A 21,476-nucleotide genomic window follows, 5' to 3' on the forward strand; every position below is an offset into this window, starting at 1 on the left:
ATAACAAGGTCCTAAGGGCCTTAAGCCAATGTATTTTTTGGTATGAGTCTTTGGCGATTATCTCCATTAGGCCCCGTGCATAATGCTGTAGTTCTTCTGTGGTCCATATCCGTCGCCAGTATAATAACGGGCGTAGGCAGGCAGGTCTTGGACCGCTTTTTTCCCAAGGTCCCACATTAGAGGTATTAACAGGGTACTTATAGGAATGCTAGTGGCTTTTCGCAGAAATTCATTTTTAAGCATGGGCGGATTTTGCGGATCCACGATTCGCGGATTCAGCGGATTCACGGATCGTGGATCCGCAAAATCCGCGGATTCAGCGGATTTGCGGATTTGGGGGCGGGGCTTCCTCGAGCGTGTGGGCGGGGCCAAACGGACGGGGCTTCCACGCGAGCGCACATGCCTCTTGTGTGTCTAAGAGGTCAGAGACCGATCAGAGCAGCAGATTAAGAGACAGAAGCCCCTGGTCACAGGAACAGCACGGGGGTTGCGCTCGTATGCTGAATGAGTCACTGCATTTGCGCTTCAACTAGTTCCAGCGACCAAGTGTGTGTCACTATGCAATCGCGCCGAAGTGCGCAGGGGTCCCTTGAGTGAAATGTCCATCATAGTGGGTAAATGGCGGGAAGACGGTGCACACCTCGAGTGTGTGGGCGGGGCCAAACGGACGGGGCGTCCATGCGAGCATGCCTCTTGTGTGTATAAAAGGTCAGAGACCGATCAGAGCAGCAGATTAATTTTTGGGCTGATGAATGAGTCACTGAATTTAAGCTTCAACTAGGGCACATGCTTTATTGATATTTGCAAGTGTTTCCTGTTGAGGTTTATTTTTTTGTGCCAGGACCGTCGTGCCCGAATGAACCCTGCCCTTCATATTTATTCAAGAAGACACCACTGTTGAAATAATTTACGATGGCGCCGGCAAGCTGCCAGCGCCATCCTGCAAAAGTTACTTAATTAGCTTCAACAGGAAGCTCCAACTGCTAAAATAAAGCAGGCGCTCGAGCCCCTGCTGTATCTTATCTGTTAGAGCTTCCTGTTGAAGCTAATTAAGTAACTATTGCAGGATGGGCGCTGGCAGCATGCCGGCGCCATCGTTAATTAGGCGCGCTTGAACTTTTGACCGCAAAATCCGCGCCGATCGCGGATTGCGGATTTTCGGCAAATCCGCGAGAGTTCGCGGATCGCGGATTTGCCGAAAATCCGCAAAATCCGCGATCGGAGCGGATTTTGCGCTCATGCTTATTCATTTTATGCAAATTTCAGATTTCTTAAATTCTCAAAATCCCAAAGTTCGGCACCGTAGAGTGCCGAACTTACCACCTTCATTCCATATGCTTCTAATAATGGACTAATGGGCTTTGTCACTGAAGAATTGAACCTTTTCAGAAGGATACCAGCCTGCTGGCGATGTTTTAGCACTGTATAGCCTGTGTGGTTCCTGGCATCAAGAATCACCCCTGCCTCGCACTCCTTTTAATTTTCCTTGAATAATTGATCCACATAAATTTGTTTCTTTCATGAGATTTTATTTTCAAGTATTTTCATTATTTTCAATGGTCATGCTTTCTGTATCTTATATTGTTTTCATACAATATTTCATGCATTCTTAGTTCCCAATGCATTTCAAGCACAAAGCCCTTCTTCAGGGGATTCCTTGTCTGAAACAGTTAATATGTGTTGATTTAGTTAACTGGTATACAATCACTCATGTTAGAATTTCATATGCATTATTTTCACCAAGTTTTACAGAGTTTTTAGAACCCCACATACCATATGTCAGGATACTAATACATACACAGTCATCACCTCAGACCCAACAAAAGAATTTATCAAAATCCTAAATATCATAATTGAAACAGCCATGAACTTAGGAACCATCGGTTTGAAAGAGAGAGAGTACCTAACGAAGACCAATCCGAGTATACCATACACATATATGATTCCTAAAATTCATAAGAACGCAACAACACCACCCTTGCGTCCGATTGTATCAACTATTGGATCAATACATGAACCTGTGCGTAAATATATTGACAGACACTTGCAAAACATTGTTCAAAACAGCAGCACTTACATAAAGGACACAACTCATTTTTTAAATATACTTGAAGACGAAAAAGACACATTTACCAGAGACATGCTTATGGCAAGCATAGATGTGAAGTCGTTATACACTTCCATACCCCATGACTTGGGCATATCAGCAGTAGAAAGTTTTTTAGTCAATGAGGACAAACCTGAAAATTTGAAAGTGTTCATAATGGAGTTGTTACATTTGACGCTGTACCACAGCTACTTTAAGTGGAAAGACAAATTTTATATACAGGCCTCTGGTACATCTTTGGGCAATTGCGCAGCTCCTTGCTACGCGAATACCTTTATGCACAGGTTTGAGATTGACCATATACTCAACAATGAACAATGGCAGGAGAATTTAATCACCTACAAGAGATACATCGACGATATTTTCGTCTTATGGAAAGGGAATCAAGACAGCCTAGAGCAGGCTCTAAAGAATTTGAACCAGGCTAATGAAAGGATTCAGTTCACTTTCACCATCAGCAAAAAATAATTATCATTTTTGGATGTACTGATAAACAATAACGAGGGAATGATCACTACCAGCGTATTTTCTAAACCAACTGACAGAAACAACCTACTACACTACAATAGTTTCCATCAAAACTCACTCAAACATCATTTACCATTTTCTCAGTTGCTGAGAATAAAAAGAATAGCATCAACCAAAGAACTGTATCAGAAACACAAAAGGGAAACATTGGACAAATTTAAAAAACAAGGATATCCTGACACCATCCTGGAATCAGCTGCGGAAAGAGCAGATAAACTTCAAAGGAGACACTTACTCACACAAAAAACGAAAGAGGAAGAACAGAGAATGGTATGCGTGTCAAAGTTTTCCACAAGAAGTGGAGAAATCCAAAGAAGTATCAAAAATCACTGGCCACTTCTAACCCTTGAGGATGACTTCAAAGGAATTTTCAGGAAACCCCCCCATCTTTGCTTATGAAAGAACGAAAAATGTGAAAGAACTAATCAGACAAACCTCTAATCAAACGGCAATGACCTATAAAGGCACTTTACCCTGCCACAATTGTGGCAACTGCTCAGCAATAATAAAAAGCAACATCATCAATCACCCCACAAAAGGAACACCCATCAAGTTGAAAGTGACAGGCACATGCGATTCGAGTAACTTAATTTACATGTTAAGATGCCCGTGTGGGATGTCATATGTGGGTAAAACCCAACGCAAACTAAAAACCAGAATAATCGAACATAAAAGTAACATTCGATTAAACAACCAAAAATCGCTTATTGCTATGCATTTTAACGAAGCAAATTACAACGTGAGTCAACTTCGATTTTGCATTTTGGTAATTGTGTCAATCTTGCCAGGAAGAGACAATAACAGTCACCTCTTAAGGAGAGAAACTTTTTGGATAAACTTTCTCAACACGATGAATCCATCTGGACTCAATTAAAAATTAGATTTAAATTGCTTTTTATAAATCTGTTTTTCTAATTTGGATCATTACGCTTGATGTAATTATACACGTGAATTATCACAATCATGTTGCTATTACACAGGACCTAATGTGCTGTATGTACTTTAGTTTACTTTACTCTATTTAAATTTATGTTTTGATTGCCTACAAGTTGGATATGAATTAACATCATAGCATTTTTCACAAAATTCACTTGAAGACCCCCACAGCCATTCACACTCAGAACACTGTCCGTTTCACATAACCGCGATTTGAATACACCTTCCAGAGTGAACGCTAGTCGACCACCGCAACCGAGTCCCTCATTTATTTTTAGTACACCCGAGCACAATCGGGACGGCAGTCCTCCGTTTCTTTTTGCACTTCTGATATCAAATACGATGCGGTTTCCGGTCACATGATCGGAACTTGCAAACAAGCTCAACTAACCCGCGGGAAGCGGGCCATCGGAAAGACGAGAACGCACCGGTATTGACAACCACAGGTAAAACGCTATCTCGGCGTCATTTGACCTCGTTATACAGATTGTTGTTGAGCTCAACCCGCAAACTTTGACGGCCATTTATTGTTTTTTTAGATCGTGGTTTCAGACTTTTTCATCATTTTGAAAACCCATGACGATCGCGTAAAGGTCAGTCTCATCATCCCCCTCCATCACGTTTTCAGATCAACAGGGATATAAGGTTTTCATTACACCATCATACATCATTTTGTTCACAAAAACAATGGGTTTTAAGGCAAATGTTGCATTCAACAAATATATCCTGACATATGGTATGTGGGGTTCTAAAAACTCTGTAAAACTTGGTGAAAATAATGCATATGAAAACTAAATCAACACATATTAACTGTTTCAGACAAGGAATCCCCTGAAGAAGGGCTTTGTGCTTGAAATGCATTGGGAACTAAGAATGCATGAAATATTGTATGAAAACAATATAAGATACAGAAAGCATGACCATTGAAAATAATGAAAATACTTGAAAATAAAATCTCATGAAAGAAACAAATTTATGTGGATCAATTATTCAAGGAAAATTAAAAGGAGTGCGAGGCAGGGGTGATTCTTGATTACCAGGAACCACACAGGCTATACATATTGGATGTACCCTAACAGCTCAGTAGGGTAACCTACCTACGCACCACTGACCTGCAGGAAAGTTCTACGTACATCACTGATACTCAATAATATTAGAAAAGGAGTGCGGAATCACATTCCAATTGGTTTCTTGTGATGTTTTAGCACTGCAATGTCTAATTGGCTATTCACCCCAGATCTCTCTGAAGGGTTACCCCCAGGTAGGTAAAGGAATCAACCCGCTCCAGCGGTGTTTCATTCATATATATCCTCCCTCTGAAAGGTCTAACAAGCCCAGCAAGTTTACGGCCAGTAAGAACCATGAACTTTGTTTTTGCCGTATTTATTTCAAGACCCCTATCCAAGCAAAAGTCTTCAAAAAGCTTCAAGGCACGCTGGAGCCCACTTGGTGTTTTCGAAATTTTCAGGGTGTCGTCCGCAAACATGAGGATCGGGACCCGCTCACCAGACATCGCCGGGGCATCGGTCGGGACCAGGGAGAGGAAGTTCGCCACCCCATTCACAAAGAGCGAGAACGAGGTAGGCGTCATGACGCAACCTTGTCTCACTCCCCGCTCAACAGGGAAGGGTTCCGTAACCTCTCCCTGGCAACTCCACCGAACCCGAGCGAACGTGTCCTCATGCAGGCAGACGATCAGGCTCAACAGTTCAGGTGCCATCCTTAGCCCGGCAAGCACTTGCCACAATTTATTACACGGAACCAGGTCAAAGGCTGCCCTTAAGTCGACAAATACGGCATATAGGGTACCTTTCTCCAAGACCACCATACGTCAGTATAAGATGATGAACCGGAAGATCTGATCTATAGTACTGGTTTTTGGGCGAAAGCCAGCGTGGAGATGACTCAGAATGTTATCATCATCTATCCAGGACTGGATTTTTCCCAAGACCAGCCGACCGTTCATTTTTTGGATAGAGTCAATCAGACTTATAGGCCTACAATTGCCTGCTGACGACTTGTCACCTTTTTTATACACCAGCACTATTTCTGAGCCTTTCCATGATTTGGGAACTTCCATCCCTTGGGCTATGGCGTTCACCAAATGCAGGATATAAATCCGCCAGCGACTTCTATTACATAGAAAAAGGTCGGCGGGGACACAGTCCATGCCTGTGGCACGTCCCTCAGTGACTAAGTCGAGTGCCCTATCTACTTCTCTTGCTGTAAAAGCAGCTTCGTTATAAAGAGTATGAGCAAACACCCCCTCACTAGTACCAGCTTGTTTCTCGGCATATTTGGGCTTAAAATAGTCAACCCATGAGTTTCGGTCAACATTATTTTGGGGGCTCTCTCGATGCCCTCCCCTATCCCATTTGAAAATATTCCAAAAATCTTTGGGATCCTTAGCCATACACGCCACTTTAAGGTCCTGCCACCTACTCTCTTCCCAAGCTTTTTTTGCTATATGTTGTTTATGCCTATAGTTTGCACGGGCCATCTTAATTTTACTAATATCTTTATCCTTTAGTGCTTAGTCCAGGTCTTCCCTCACACACTCACATTGTGAACATGTATCAGTTTCTAGGCGAAAGAATGTCTTGTTCCTAGGAATTCTGAGAGAACATCAGTCGCATTCTTCTAGGATATCTAATCATTGATAGCTCTGCTGTAGTACAGAGAACGAATCAGCCAGAGGTCTTTCACTACGAAAATAAACTATGTTCGTAGCATACGGAGGGTGTTAAGCGCTATTTGCCTTAATCCACTGACATTAAAATATGCTTTCCCCATCCGTACTTTATGCAATTGTAACTATGCTGATTGTATTGTTTACATGCATTTCTTTGCTCACCTTAGCACATGTACTACATTACTGAGCTCGTTAGTTGAAATAAAAATGTTAAACTATACAAAGTCTCTGCTTACTCACATTCTGAACAGGTATAAGTATCTGACCGAAAGAGTGTCTTGTTTCCACGAATTCTGAGAGGGGCTCAGTCGCGTTGTTCTAGGATATCTAATCATTGGTAGCTCCGCTGTAGTACGGAAAATGAATGACATACTATAGCTAGCCGGACAGGGGTTTTTGTGCACTGAGGCGTGTTTTTCATACACAACAACATACCAAGGTCTTGGTTTCCTGTGACGTGGGGAGCAAGCCGCAAGCCGGTGATGTGGGCAGAGGGACCGTGAAAGGGGTATCTCGCTCAGCCAGAGCTGCGGTATATTTTGAGTGTTGCCTAACAGAGGAAAAACTATGGCCCAATGGCTTATAGAGGGAGAGATACCACCTCACAAACTGAATCACAAAATGGCTAGCAACACTTCCTAGTTTCAATCAACCGCAAGCTCATGCTCATAATCCCTCAGCCAATCACATGTCACAATTCCCAAATATCGATACCTGTCAAATTTGATTTTTCCCAAAAACTACTGAATGGATTTACACCATTTAAACAAAAGCGTACTTTCTGGACCAATACCTTTTTCCCTTCCAAATTTGGCGTAGTTCAGTTCAGCAGTTTGACCTGTAGCTTTGTCTAAAGTTTCCTATGGAAAATGCATTGAGAAAACACATTTTGGGATGTTTTTTTCATCCAATGTGCCTTTGCGCATAGGAGGTAACTCGACATTGCTTCGCTGTAGGATGCAGCATGCCATCTTGTCTCACCTTTAAATATTCAATGCTAACATGTTTTAGGATATCAAGTCCCTTCTTCTTGGCCAGCAAACACGTAACTGAAACTCTCATGCTAATGTCATTTCCTTTTTATTCCTTCATTAGTATTACCGCCCCAAAGTGTGCATGTCATCCATTGCCTTCTGGGACATTGAGTCCTATAATGCGCGAGAAACTGTTTCCGTTAGTAAGGTCAGACACATAGTTTTCATTCATTTTACAGCACTCTGCATTGCAACTCTGTGTGTATCAAAGGTTATATTAGGGTGAGAGGAGGTCTGCCACTCTATCACAAGGATGATGTCATCAGTGATGTGATTTGAGATGTCATCAGTGATGTCATGAGTGAAGTCACTGACCATGTCATGAGTGATGTAATATGTGGCGTCATCAGCAGTGCATTGCGGGCACACGAGTTATAGTTAGCTGAACTAACTATAACAGGGGAATATGGTTTTGTACGAGTGAAATGTCAAGCTAACTACAACGCCACTGAAATCTATGTTTTTTTGCAGTGAATTTCTAAGTTTTTTTAAAAGCTAATTCCTAACTATAACGTTTCTGAAACCTATGTTTTTTTATATATATGTATACCTTTAAGTATCAGTCTCTTACAGATGCACTTACAGACCATATACCCAGTTAAACACCTAGTCACCCACCTATACAGCCACTCACTTACCTATTTAGAAAACTATACAGTCACTTACCTACACTGTTGCACCTACTGACATACTCACTTATACACCCATACATTCAGTTTTACATTCATTTTCATGTTAGTATTCTAGATGAGATGAGCAAACATCTGCTAGCATCCCCCAAATAATAGTGTGCTAGGAGGCTCATTTGCAGAGTGGAGGAGAAAAATGCATTGGCCACCGAAATCCTCTCAGCAAACCCACTCTGTTGGACTTGATGGAGGTACCAGGAGGGGTACTTTGCCAACAAGGACTCTCATTAGTCAGGGATACTTGATTCCACTACTAGTAGTGTGTCAGGAGGTGCATTTGCAGAGTGGTGGAGAACAAGGACACGGCCTGCTATCAGATCTCAACAATCCTGTTGTTTGGGACTTAGCCGCGGTCCGTGTAGGTAACAACAGTGGGGCGGTGGGGCTGGTTTAGGGGGATTTTGAGGGACGATGTAGATGGAAATTAATTATTTGTTTGATTTTCCCTCTGCATCGTCCCTCTAAATCCCCCCTTACCCAGCCCCACCACTGTTACCTGCATTGACTGCGGCTGGTCTTAGTGGAGGTAACATGAGGGGTAGTTGGCCCCCAAGGATATCCTTGGGGGCTAACTACCCCTCATCTTACCTCCAGTAAGTCCCACACAGCAGGGTTTCTGAGAAGTTGCCTGAGGCCACACCCCCTTTCTCCACCACTCTGCAAATGTACCTCCTGGCGCACTCCTATTTGGGTGATAAAGTTGCCTAGTCTCCAGAGGGACTTTGGGTACCTTCTGTAAGTCCTACACAATGGAATTCCTGAGAGCTAGTCGGAAGACCAGCACCCTTTCACCGCCACTCTGGAAACGTGATTGCTGGATAAAAATACTTAGAAATTCACTAAAAAACAAAGGTCACAGGGATATTATAGTTAGGAATTGGCATTTAAAAACCTTAGAAATTCACTGAAAAAAACAAAGGTTGCACAGATGTTATAATTAGCAAATAGAATTAAAAAATCCTTTATGTATGTTGACTATAAGCTAAAATTTCTATGTGTGCTAACATCTGTTCTTATTGGAAATCTCAAGTCTTAACTATGGCAATCCTCCTCCACTCTCAGTACAAAAGCAGCTGAAGTGGTGACGTTTAACCACGTATTCTTACTTATACTCCTGTAGTTGACAAATCACAGGCTTCTTTTTATCTTTTATTTTTGTTATACCACTTCTAAATGGTCAAAAATGTTTACCTTTTCTGAGACTCCTCTAAAGAAGCCCAATTTGTAGTGCTCAGTCCCCTCTTCCTGTGTAGATTAGATTAGATTACTTTATTGTTTGATTATTTAAAATCTTACAATGTACAATTTCAAAACATACTTTTGACATTTAACATTGATGAAAGAAACTTTCATCATAAAATTCAATAAAGATCCTTAAAATACTTCATTTAAACTTGGTATACTAATTTTGTTTTTACTATTAGTAAAAACTTCACAAAGGCAGCATTCATGCCTATATCATTTGATTAGAGACAACATTTCAAGGCTTGCCTACATGTCCGTATTCCGCGTATATTAAAAGGGGCTTTAAGTAGTACTTTCCTTTCATTTTGGAGTCCCGGACAGTTACAGAGCAAATGGACAATATTCTCCTCCACAGTTACATAGTCTACATAATGAACTCCTTTCAGTGATTTTCCAAGGCTGGAGGTGGCAAGTTACCGGTAGGATTCCAAATCTTGCTTTGAGAGGATTTGTTTGTTTTTTCCTGACTATGGTGTTTCTAAGTAGTCTTGAACCTTCTTAGCTTTGTATCCATTTATTATTGTCCAGGCATGTTTTCTTTTTCTCAGGCTATCTTTATCGTTTACAATTGATAATTGATTTGTCGTTCCATTGATTATTTTGTTGAACAAAGCATTCATTATGGTATTTTCCCAAATTGAGGTTACCGCAAACTCTTCTATAGCATCTTTAAGATAGATCGATGCTGCTGCCTTTGTGGTCTTACTTATCTCCTTCCATAGTAACTGCGAAATTAGATTATCTTGATAATTTTTTATCCGATTCCAGGTTTTAATGTAGTGTCCCTTCCTCGCATAATATTGATTAGTTAAACCAAACTCGAGTCTAATTTGGGCTGGCGAGGCATTAATTGGGAGTTGAAATAGTAATTTATATGTTTTAGATAGAGCTTTATTTATTGATTCCGTATCCTTTCCCATTAGTGACTCACTGCCGTATGTGATTGTTGGTAGCAGTTTTGCCACTATAATCTTTAACAGCGGCCCATATGTAAGGTTGCCCAGTGATTTTTGCAGGATTCTAAATGCAGCGGTTAGGGAGTTAGATTTCCTTTGAATGTCTCTCATTTGCGGTTGGTAACTATCCTTCTCATCAAACAATACTCCTCCTGTGTAAATCTTCGGTGGATCCACAGATCCACATGAAAGCCCATAGAAGCATTTAGAAATCTATTATTAATAGTTTACATTTATGTTTTAGTTTGTAAAAACAACACAATTAAAAGCCAGACAATACCTGTGTTCCCACACCACTCTCTATGAGTGTCGCAGTGCAGTAATTTTTTGTTCCCTTCCCCCATATTCTTTTAGCTCCATGTCCATGGTGACCATGTTAGCAGAACAGTCTAGCTACCACTAGGTCAAAAGTATGCATTACTTTCCATAAGCGATACCAAGCGGGATGATGGATGGATTGTTTAAGCAAATCAAACACTCACACCCAGTCAACTGATCTGGGTTTAATCCATCATTATTCTTTAGCTCACTCCGCCACCCCAGTTCAGAAATGGCCATATGCAAGTCAGTCTGACCCTGTGCCTCATGGGAACAGTCCAGCTCAAACTGCCAAGCCATGTCTTCCCTGGACTGGAAACAAGCTTCCTGGGACCTGTTTTGGGTTAATAACCCTCATCAGCCAGGCTATCTTGAACCCAGTGGCAAAGTGAGCAAGTGACCCACGTCTGAGCATACCCTGCTAACTTAGGGAAAACAAAGCGATACCAAAGGGGATGATGGACGGAGCGCTTGAGCAAATAAAACACTCACCCCCAGTCAACTGATCTGGGTTTAATCTATCATCCTTCTTTAGCTCACTCCACCACCCCAGTTCAGACATGGCCATATGCAAATCAGTCTGACCCTGTGCCTCATGGGAACAGTCCAGCCCAAACTGCCAAGCCATGTCTTCCCATGACCGGAAACAAGCATCCTGGGACCGGTTTCGGGTTCATAACCCTCATCAGCCAGGCTATCTTGAATCCAGTGGCAAAGTGACCAAGGGACCCACGTCTGGGCTTACCCTGCCAACTTAGGGCGAACAAAGCAATACCAAAGGGGATGATGGACGGAGTGTTTGAGCAAATCAAACACTCACCCCCAGTCAAATGATCTGGGTTTAATAATCCATCATCATTCTTTAGCTCACTCCACCACCCCAGTTCAGACATGGCCATTTGCAAATCTTTCTGACCCTGTGTCTCATGGGAACACTCCAGCCCGAACTGCAAAGTCATGTTTTCCCTGGACCAGAAACAAGCTTCCTGGGACCGGTATCGGGTTCATAACCCTCATCAGCCAGGCTATCTTGAATCCAGTGGCTAAGTGAACAAGGGACCCACGTCTGGGCATACCCTGCCAACTTAGGGCGAATACAGCTATACCATAGGGGATGATTGCTCACTCTGCCACTGGATTCAATATAGCCTGGCTGATGAGGGTTATGAACCCGAAGATTTTCTCCAAATCACTACCTAATTTTAATACCATGCACATCCACACCATCCAATCAAATATGCTCTTTTTGAATATTCTACTTGCTGTCTTCTATTTTTGCTCCATTTCTTCTTCAAAACTGCCTCTTTCTACTGCAGCCTTCTCCTCTGTGCTACTCCTCCTTCCCTTCAAAATGTTAATAGTGTGGATTGTAGGTACCGAAATAGGCCTCACCCCAATTAGGTGTTGGTTGGGTCCCAGGGATGAGGATCGTTGGGGCTGACTGGTGGGGCACTAGGCCCCTTTTCCCCTTTAAGTTTTGGTCAGGCCCTGTAGGATGAAGTTCCAGGGGCGGAAACCAGCCCAGGGGGCACATGGCCCCCTTCCCACTATGTATTGGGTGGGGCATTCTGGCCCTGATTCTCATTGTATACAAACAACACAGGACTCCTCCTTGAGGACACACTTTACTTTATAGACGTGACATATTGGGATATCCAATTTTCTTTCATTCCTTTTTATATATGAATTTCATTTACTCATATAAGTCACAGTGTCACATTTGTAGACAGGAAACTACACGTCCACTACCATCTACTAACCCCACTTTCCATACAATGAAAAAATGTGAGGAAAGAGAGAGAGCACCTCACGGTAGAACCGCCACAAGGGGTTGCTGGCTGATGATTGCCAATTTACCCACTTATCATCATTGGTAACTCTCACGCAATCGTGAAAGAAGGAAAAGGAAAAGAAAAGAGTAAGTGAAATCAACAAATAATTTCACTATTAAGGAGACATAAATGATAACTCCCACTCGTGCACAAGTCAACAGACACACCCCACGTGAAAAATCAAAAAGTGTAATTTTTACCAATAAAATTGAGAGGCTTGCTGGCCACTCCGATTTTATTCTGGGCTGCAAACCTTCCAAGCTAAAATTGGTTTCTATTGTACCAAACCTAATGCTGAATTGCCATTGTCATTGCACAGGAAATAAACTTAAACGGGAAGCACTTAGAAATACACTTTCATTGGTACACACCGGAAAGGCACGTTCGTTCATCAGGAGCTAGGCTGGTCTCAGTGCCACACATAAACAAGTTTGATGGGGTGACAGAAGCTTTACCTACAGTGTGGCTAAAGCCTGGATAACCTGCCTTTCTAACTAAGATGCACCACAAACCTTCTAGCGTTTAGGAAAAGCCTCGAGACTTGGTTTTTTGCCCAATAAATCTCTCCCATTTCTTTTGTCACAGGAGATGTACCTAGCGCCAGGACACGCCAAGGTAACAGTATAAATATCACTAACATAACATAACAAACATAACAGGTGCTCTATTTGAAGCTCCTCTTCTAAAAATGACAAACAATCCTAACCTGCTGGGCTTTACAAAGGCAAAGCAAGCGTGCTTTCTCTGCAATTCCACATAGAAAGATAATCGGAATTGTTTTGTGAAGGTGAATGCATCATTGAAATGTTGGCACGCAATCTGTAGTGACTGTGACAAGTGGATGCTTCCTTATCCTTACCTAGTGAGAGCAGTGTTCATGTCTCTCCCTTTAAATACTAAGAGAATACTGAGTGCAAAATATCCTGATACTCCGCCCATTTAGCCCTGACCCATTCACCTTAGTAGTAAGGAATGATTTTCCTGCCTCTTGCCAGGATGATGGAAAGCTAACAAAAGGACCGCCAGCGCATTTCCAGCTGATTCTGGTGACGCATTCTTGATGCCGAAGAATATGAAGTGTCCTTGTTTGATAGAGATTTACCTTTTTTGTAGTCTTGATATTTTCTCTGTAGGAATATTCATGTTATGATGGATGAAGATGCACAAGGAACAATCACATTGTTAAAGGACACACAAGGTCACAGGAGACATAAGCTCCTGATCCATTACGCAGCTGTAGTGTGGAATATGCACTAGATAGTACCCAACAAGGTAGCACTTACTAATTATCCAGTAAAAATTACTCCTGTTTGGTATACTTTTTCTGCAAAGCTCTAGACTCTTGTTCAATAAAGGGGCAGGTAAGGTTCCATTCTGGCCCACTCACTCACAGAGCTACTGACACACCCACACCAACACTCACACACCCAGTGACATACCCATTCAGCCCACTAACATACATTCACAGACCCACACAGCCACTCGCACACCCATACAGTCACTTACACACTGTAGCAAAGTGCCTCTTTTTGCATGGTTATCCCCACTTTTTGCCTGGTGTCTGATGTAATTCCAAACTCTATGTGAACTGGGTCCCTGTTAACCAGGTCCCCAGTGCCAGATCTCTTTTACAAAACAATGTACCATGATTGGCACAACTTCAGCTACCCCTGTAAGTCCCTAGTAAATGGTATTCAAGGTACCTAGGGCATGAGTACTGAAGATGGTCTTCTGGGGCTGCAGCACTGGTTGTACCACCCCTGCGCCCCCTCACCAAGGCTACACAATCTGCCAATGCAGGCTCCGTGTCTTGGTTCAGGAAAATCCAAAGAGTCAACATGGCACACAGCCCTGTGTGTCATGCCACACGTACACTGTGTAAGATATAGGCAAGCCACCCCTACTGCAGGCCTTTTGCCTGAGGCAGGGTGCAATATACCTTATGTGTGGGCATATCAGCATGAGCAGATATGCCCCCTCAATGTTCATTCCATTCTGAAACATTCTAATTGAACAGGGAAGTCATAAAGAATGCATGGGCTGGATGCTCGTCAGCACGAAGTTCATAACTTCATGGTGGCTTCACTTATTTTTAAGATGTTTTGTACCAAATGTCTTGTCTTAATAAATCCTCAATTATGCCAGTGTTGGATTTATTACTGAATTCACACAGGAGACCCTTTTAGAGGGTCCCCCGAAAGTATACCAAACACTAGTAGAGTCTCTGGCTGGTTTCCAGCAGTCTGCCCCCACCCGACATTTTTCTGACTTCATGGGGTGGGAGCCAGCGCTCTCAGAAGAGAGAAACAATACCTGCTCTGGGAGAAGGTGTTTCACACCTCTGCCACGACAGGATGGCTTCCCGGGCGAGAAGCTTCAAAGATGATGCTGCCTTTGAAATCCAAGCCAGGAGCCCCAAGATAGTGGGGGAGGCTAAGTCTCATTTCCTGCTACACTTTTGGCAGAAGGAAAGGCAGGGAAATTAGTTAGATGAGGAGGAGGGTCCCCCTTCAGCCTGCACCATGCCTGGGCTGGGGTAGGCGTGGTGAACCCCTTTCCTGTAATTCCACCATCTTGAAATGGTGAGAAAATCTTCAATCATGGCTAGGGTTGTGACTCTTTCTACAGGAAGTAGTCACTAGGGGTTGTAATCACCCTAAAGGTAAGTAGCCCATTGGCTACTGCCTGTTTCCCCTTGTAACATCCAAAATGTCAGTATTCAGGTGGTTCCCTGAAACTTTGACTTCAGATTTCATGAGCCAAAAGAAAACAAAGGAAGAAGACATGCTGCTGAACGAGGAACTGAGCCCTGCTGCAGAAGAAACCAGCACTAAACCCTGCCAACTGTGAAAGGACTTGACAACCGTAGCCTGCCATCCCCACTTGAAATTTCTGCAGTCACCAAGAACCCAGGAGCCCTGCCAGCCTTTGCCAATTTCCTCAGACATCCCTTTTGACTAGCAGGTCTAGTCCTCGGCACACCACCGATAAAAGACCGCCTAATGGCAAGTGTGAGGGATGCTGAGGATTGAGCTTTGGGGTGGAGTATCCCCTGCAGATAATGCGTGGTGTTTGCTTAAACAAGGAACACATGTTGAAGTATGAAATGTTGTGAGTGTGTTAATTTTCCTGCTGATGATTTTTATAATTGCGTATGGGGTCTTACTGCTCCTCTGAGTAGTTGGAAATGTTAAATAGCACACCTGCACTGTTCTTTACAGTTCGCTCATAAATAAGTTTAAGAGAAAGATGAGAGAATGAAACCTGTAATGATATCTGCTATCTTGAGTTCTTTAACTCAGTACACCACATTCAATGCCCAATGAGAAGTGTACTTGACATGAATAGAGTGCTACGCAGTGAGGCCATTAGCAACAAGAATGTGTGATAACATATTTTGGGCCCATTTAGTAAGGAAGAAAAAATGCTGTGTGAGTTGCTTGCAATTGCACTATGTGAAGTAGAGAGAACTTATACTATTTTCTACGGGACCATGTTTGGTTAAGTGCATAAAGTAAGGCAGTCTTAAAACCACTGTTTCTGCAGAGCTGATAGCATTATCTGTTAATGCAGAAAATTACTAATTAAAATATCGCGTGGAAGTGCATATGCACTTGGTGTTGTAGAATTGTGATGCAATTGCAAGTAATTGAATGTACTCTCTCTTAGAAACAGGTTTTTAGAGCTTATTGTAGAGCTTCCTCATAGCACTGTGATACCTCTAATCACCTGTGATAGTTAGCTCAAGAGTATAGTGCAAGGTTGGCCTGAGTAGTGGTGAGTAGGCTGGGTATTGCAGTTTCTGATAAACATATGGTGAATATTGTGGAGGGATAGGACCTGCTTGGTCTATCTTGTGTTGTTCTAATTTTAAATTTTGCTGGATTACCTTCTTGGTATTCCAGTATTCTTGCCTTAAGAAGCAGCGAATTGGGTGATGCATAAGACTAGGGGCCAGATGTACGACCATTGAGCTTTGCGGCTCGCAAATTGTAACAAATTGCGAGTTGCAATTTGCGAGTCGCAAAATTCAATGTACAACAGTATCTCAGACACTGTTTGCGATTCCCCACGGGGTCCAAAATTACATGCCTCATGAATAAAAATGAGGCTGTCACAATTTGTGACCCCATTGGGTATGGCTAGCACCCCCAGTGATGGTGGCCTGCTGGGTTCAGCAGACACATCATGTCTGGGACAGCTTTTCCAATAAAGCAGTTTTAAAAAAAATGCTGCCGGTTTTCCTTAAAGGAAAACGGGATGCATTTAAAAAAGAAAAATTAACTTTCAGTTTCATTTTTTTAAGAGTAGGCAGTGGTCCCTGGGACCACTGCCTGCTCTTAAAAAATATTTGCAAACTCATTCACTCATACACAGCAAGTTGCCTACAACCCATGACAGGCCGGCCGCATCTGACTATTGACATATCATGCCGATACCAATGTAAGGAGGCTTCTAGGCAGTGAGAACAATCAGACCCAAACCCAACTTAGAAAAAGAAGAGGGAAGAGAAACCGGAGGAATGAAAGGGAGAAGAGAAGGGCAGCTGGGATAGGAGCGAGGGGGACGTACAGAATTGAGGGCGAGAAGTAGCTATTGTGGGGGGGTTGAGGACATGTAAGAAGGATCAAGAGGAGGCCACCATAATAGTCATGAGGTCCAAGAGTTGCGACCCAGGGTAGTATCAGAAAGAGGTAGGGTGGCGGGGTGGGGCGGGGCATTTAGCTTGTCTGTCAGGAAATGTTGGCCGAGGATGTGGATCAGGCTAGTTATGTGGGAGCTATGTCAAAGTCAGGTGGGCACACAGCGTCTTCACATAGGTGTAGAGCCCGGAGTTTTGGGGGAAGAAGTTGTGCATGCTCCATTTTATCAAGTAAGGTGACCAACGGCTGCCATATTTTGGTGAAGTGCAGTAAGTAATTCCATGGTTACAATGTGCCACAGTCGCCTGAACCAAATGTTAATGGAGCGGGGTTTGTTTCTTTTCCAGTACAAGGCTATGAGATGTTTCGAAGCACCGAGCATGTGGACAGTGATATGCCAGTCATCACGTGTGAGCACGCGCAGATTGTGAGGCTTGATGTCTAGGAGAATTGTGACTGGAGTGTCAGGCAGGGGGAAACGAAGCACTGTCCTGATATGACTATGAACCGCTTTCCAAAATAGGGTCAAGAGCAGGCAGGCCCACCATATATAGATACATTCTCCAGGGGTGCTCGAGCATCATCAGCATTGGGGGGAGGAAGTAGGAAACAGCTTGTGCAGCCGAAGGGGGATGTAATACCACTTTGTCATTATCTTATATGTCATTTCCCATTGAGAGACGCTGCGGTACACCTTCGAAATGTCTCGCCATATGCGGGTTCATTGGGCTGAGGTGATGTCAGAGGGAGCTGTTGATTACCAGTGACGTTTGTACGGATGGGGATGCACGAGTAGGGGGACGCTGTAAAATTTGGTAGGTCCGAGATATGAGTCCATTAGATTCATCAAAGGAGCGCACTAAGCATTCAAAAAGAGTGAATGCATGGGTGGCAGCCTGTGTTAGAGAGGACGTGCATATCCAGTGGCGAAGTTGCGTGTACTTGCTCCTGCCGAGAGTCAGAACTCTTCCTTACATTGCGCAGTTCATTTCATTTCATTTCATAACTTTATTTTGATTTCACAAAGAAATCATAAAAGTATACATCAATATAAAACACAAGCTACAATAAAACCACGATACATATTTACATAATTCTAATTTTCATAAACATTTGCTGATTTTCATAAAACATTCACTATGGGTTTCTAATCGCAAGCGCTGATCTAAAAAGGGTAGGAGAATTGATAGTACCCTTACCTAGAGGATATTTGTGTAAGGCTGTTAATCTTGGTGAGGGAATGGGTGGGGTACTCGGATAAAAATCATACAGATCCCAGACGGAGATGGAGCCATCATTTTCATGGGGCAGGGAGGACCGTAAGTAGGGGACTGTGTGCCTGTCCCTAAATTTGACTAGAACTAGGTCCCCGGGAATTTCTTTAGAAGATTACCCTAACCAGCCCACCCTTCTAACACTCAGTATACCACCGTCTTTATTGGGTGGCAGGGGTCTATTTTGTGATAACCAAAACAGGACCTTGTGCAATAGGTCCTGGTGTCTTTCAGGTTTCCCATGGGTGGGTGCAGGTACTCCTGCAAGAACGAGCACAAAGGGGGCGGCTTCTGGAGGCAAATCTATACAAGCTGCTCTGTTAGGTTCTGCTCTAGTAGCAGAGTAATTAGATTTACGAGCAATTTTGGTGGCAGTTGGAGGTTGTCTCTTGGGAGGTTGTCTATCGGTAAAGAAATTTTTTGTGATATTGCTCACAGATGTATGGGCGATTTTGGTAACTATGTGAGGTGGGCAGTTGGAAGGTTTACTTACAGTTGGAACAGTTTTTGTGATGTGGGGCCCTTTGGGAGCAGTAGGGAGAGTAAAACAAGTAGATCTGTCAATCTTAGCGGGAGGGAAAGAATTGGCTTTTATGATAGTCTCTAGGCTTGTCAACCTGTCCCCTAAGATGTTGATTTGGTCAAGTAGGGGTGCTATTACAGATGTTATCATCAGTTCAAACTGGGGCAATAGTTGGAGACAAGGGGATGCTACTTCGTCATCCAGAGCTTCAGCGCGCATTTTAGGTAAGGTAGAATTTATGGCAGGCGATAAGGGATCAGTACAGAGTTTTTGTGTTTTAACTTCTGTTTCGTATTCGTTAACCCCTTCGTGCTTCCTTTTCGCACTTTGGCCGTGTGACAGTCCACTAGCTTGGCTGCTATCGTGCTTGGGTGATAGGCGTGGATCGCAAAGAATATCTGCGCGATGGTCGATAGTAGAGCCTTTTACAGGGGAAGGGGCTATAACAGGAAGATAATTAGTCCCGCACAAAGCATTAAATTCCTCCCAGTAAGACATTTTTTCCGGTCTGACAGGGGTTTGTGGGAGGGTTTGAATTGGATCTAGAAGTTGACACCAAGCATCGGTGTTTGTTTCGCTGATAGTGCTAAGGGTTCTATGCTTTTGAGTATACATGTCCATTTCCTGGCCCGGGCATCGTTTTTGAATGAAAATTGGATAGGCCCCCTTAGATGTCATACTTTATGTGATGTGACTATGTTGGCGAAACAGAAAGTCCATGAGTCTTCTACAAGTGCAAGTAGACACTATACCTTCTCTTGTGGGGATAACAAGGGGGGTGGCCCGTCCCCGTCCTCCTCGTGCCGCTGAGGGCCACAGAGGGCCCGCCCTTTGCCCGGGCTTAGCTCGGCGTCCCGCTCGCGTCCCGTGGAGCGGGGCAGAGCGCTGTTTATGGCGCCTCCTGGCGCTGCGTTGCGTCACAGAAGCTGCGCCGCCGCTGTGGCAGCCGGGAGTTGTGGTCCCGGAGCGGCGACGCTGATCCCTGCAGCTGGTGACTCCTGGCGGTGGCGGCTTCGGTCTAGGGCTTCCTCTCCCTGCCCCCGGTAAGTGCCTTGCTGTCCCCCCGCTCCGCCGGGCAGAGCGCTGTTTATGGCGCCTCCTGGCGCTGCGTTGCATCACAGAAGCTGCGCCGCCGCTGTGGCAGCCGGGAGTTCTGGTCCCGGAGCGGCGACGCTGATCCCTGCAGCTGGTGACTCCTGGCGGTGGCGGCTTCGGTCTAGGGCTTCCTCTCCCTGCCCCCGGTAAGTGCCTTGCTGTCCCCCCGCTCCGCCGGGCAGAGCGCTGTTTATGGCGCCTCCTGGCGCTGCGTTGCGTCACAGAAGCTGCGCCGCCGCTGTGGCAGCCGGGAGTTGTGGTCCCGGAGCGGCGACGCTGATCCCTGCGGCTGGTGACTCCTGGCGGTGGCGGCTTCGGTCTAGGGCTTCCTCTCCCTGCCCCCGGTAAGTGCCTTGCTGTCCCATTGCGCAGTTTTTTTGAAGAAGTCACCTAAAAACAGATCCCGAATCGTTCTGCACCCCACCTCCAGCCAGGTCGAGAACACCTAGAGATTAACAGCCAGTGTAAAAGACAAGTTCTCCACGACAGGGGTATGGGGAGATGGAAAGGTTGTGAGCCCTTTGGGAATGGCCACTTTATCCCATATGTCCAGAACCGTCTTGGTGGGAAGGGCAATATAGGCACTGCGGGAACGGGAGGCCCGGGGGAGCCAGGAGAGGTCCCAAATGGTTCATCCAGTTACCGCCCTGTCCATATGAACCACACCTTTTCGCTCTCCCTCGCTGTCCGCTAAGAGATGAAGCGAAGGTGGGAGGCCCAATAGTATTCTAATAAGTTGGGGCACGCAAGCCCGCCCCTATCCCTTGGTAGCATGAGGATTTTGTTGGAGAAACGTGGTCTGCGTCCACCCCTTATGAAGCTTGTGATTTCTCGCTGAAGAGTTTGAATCTGGAGTTGCGGGATGGGAGTGGTAAAGCATTGAAAGAGATATAAAAGTTTCGGGAGTACTGACATTTTCATGGCGTTCAGATTGTCCAGCCAAGAGAGGGTGAGAGGTTTTCAAGCGAGTATGTCCTCCAAAACTGCCCGCCTGCACTCACGCCAGTTGACTTGGGACCATGTGGCGAGTGAAGGGGTCAGTTGGAGTCCCAAGTAGTGAATGGAGCTGGCAGCCCACTTTAAAGAAACGAGGGATTGGAGGGTGGGGATTTCCTCTCTTGGAATCGTAGGATTCAAGGCCCAAGACTTCTCATGCTTAATTTTAAGGCCAGATGTGGGTTCAAAGGATCTCAACAGAGTGAGTAAGGCTGGAAGAGACGTGTGTGGACGGGACAGTGCAAGAATCAAATCGTCAGCCTAGAGGGCCGCTTTGTGTTGTTGACCCCCAAGAGGGATGCCATGAACATCGGGGTCCTGTCGGACCATTATGGCCAGAGGTTCTACCATCAGGGCAAACAACAGGGGGGAGAGGGGACATCCCTGCCGCGTGACTCTGTGAATAGATATGGGGTTTGTAAGTTGACCACTAACCTGTACTCATGTCTGCAGGGAGATATAGGGAGCAATAATCCGAGTTATCATGAGTGGACCCAGCCCAATTTTTTGCAACACCGCTCAAAGGAAGGTCCAGTCCACTCAGTCAAACGCTTTTTCCGTGTCGAGTGACAATAAACATGCGGGTATTTTCCAGTGGTGGGCCTTCC

Source organism: Lissotriton helveticus, chromosome 8 (genome assembly GCF_964261635.1).
Source record: "Lissotriton helveticus chromosome 8, aLisHel1.1, whole genome shotgun sequence".
Taxonomy (NCBI): Eukaryota; Metazoa; Chordata; class Amphibia; order Caudata; family Salamandridae; genus Lissotriton; species Lissotriton helveticus.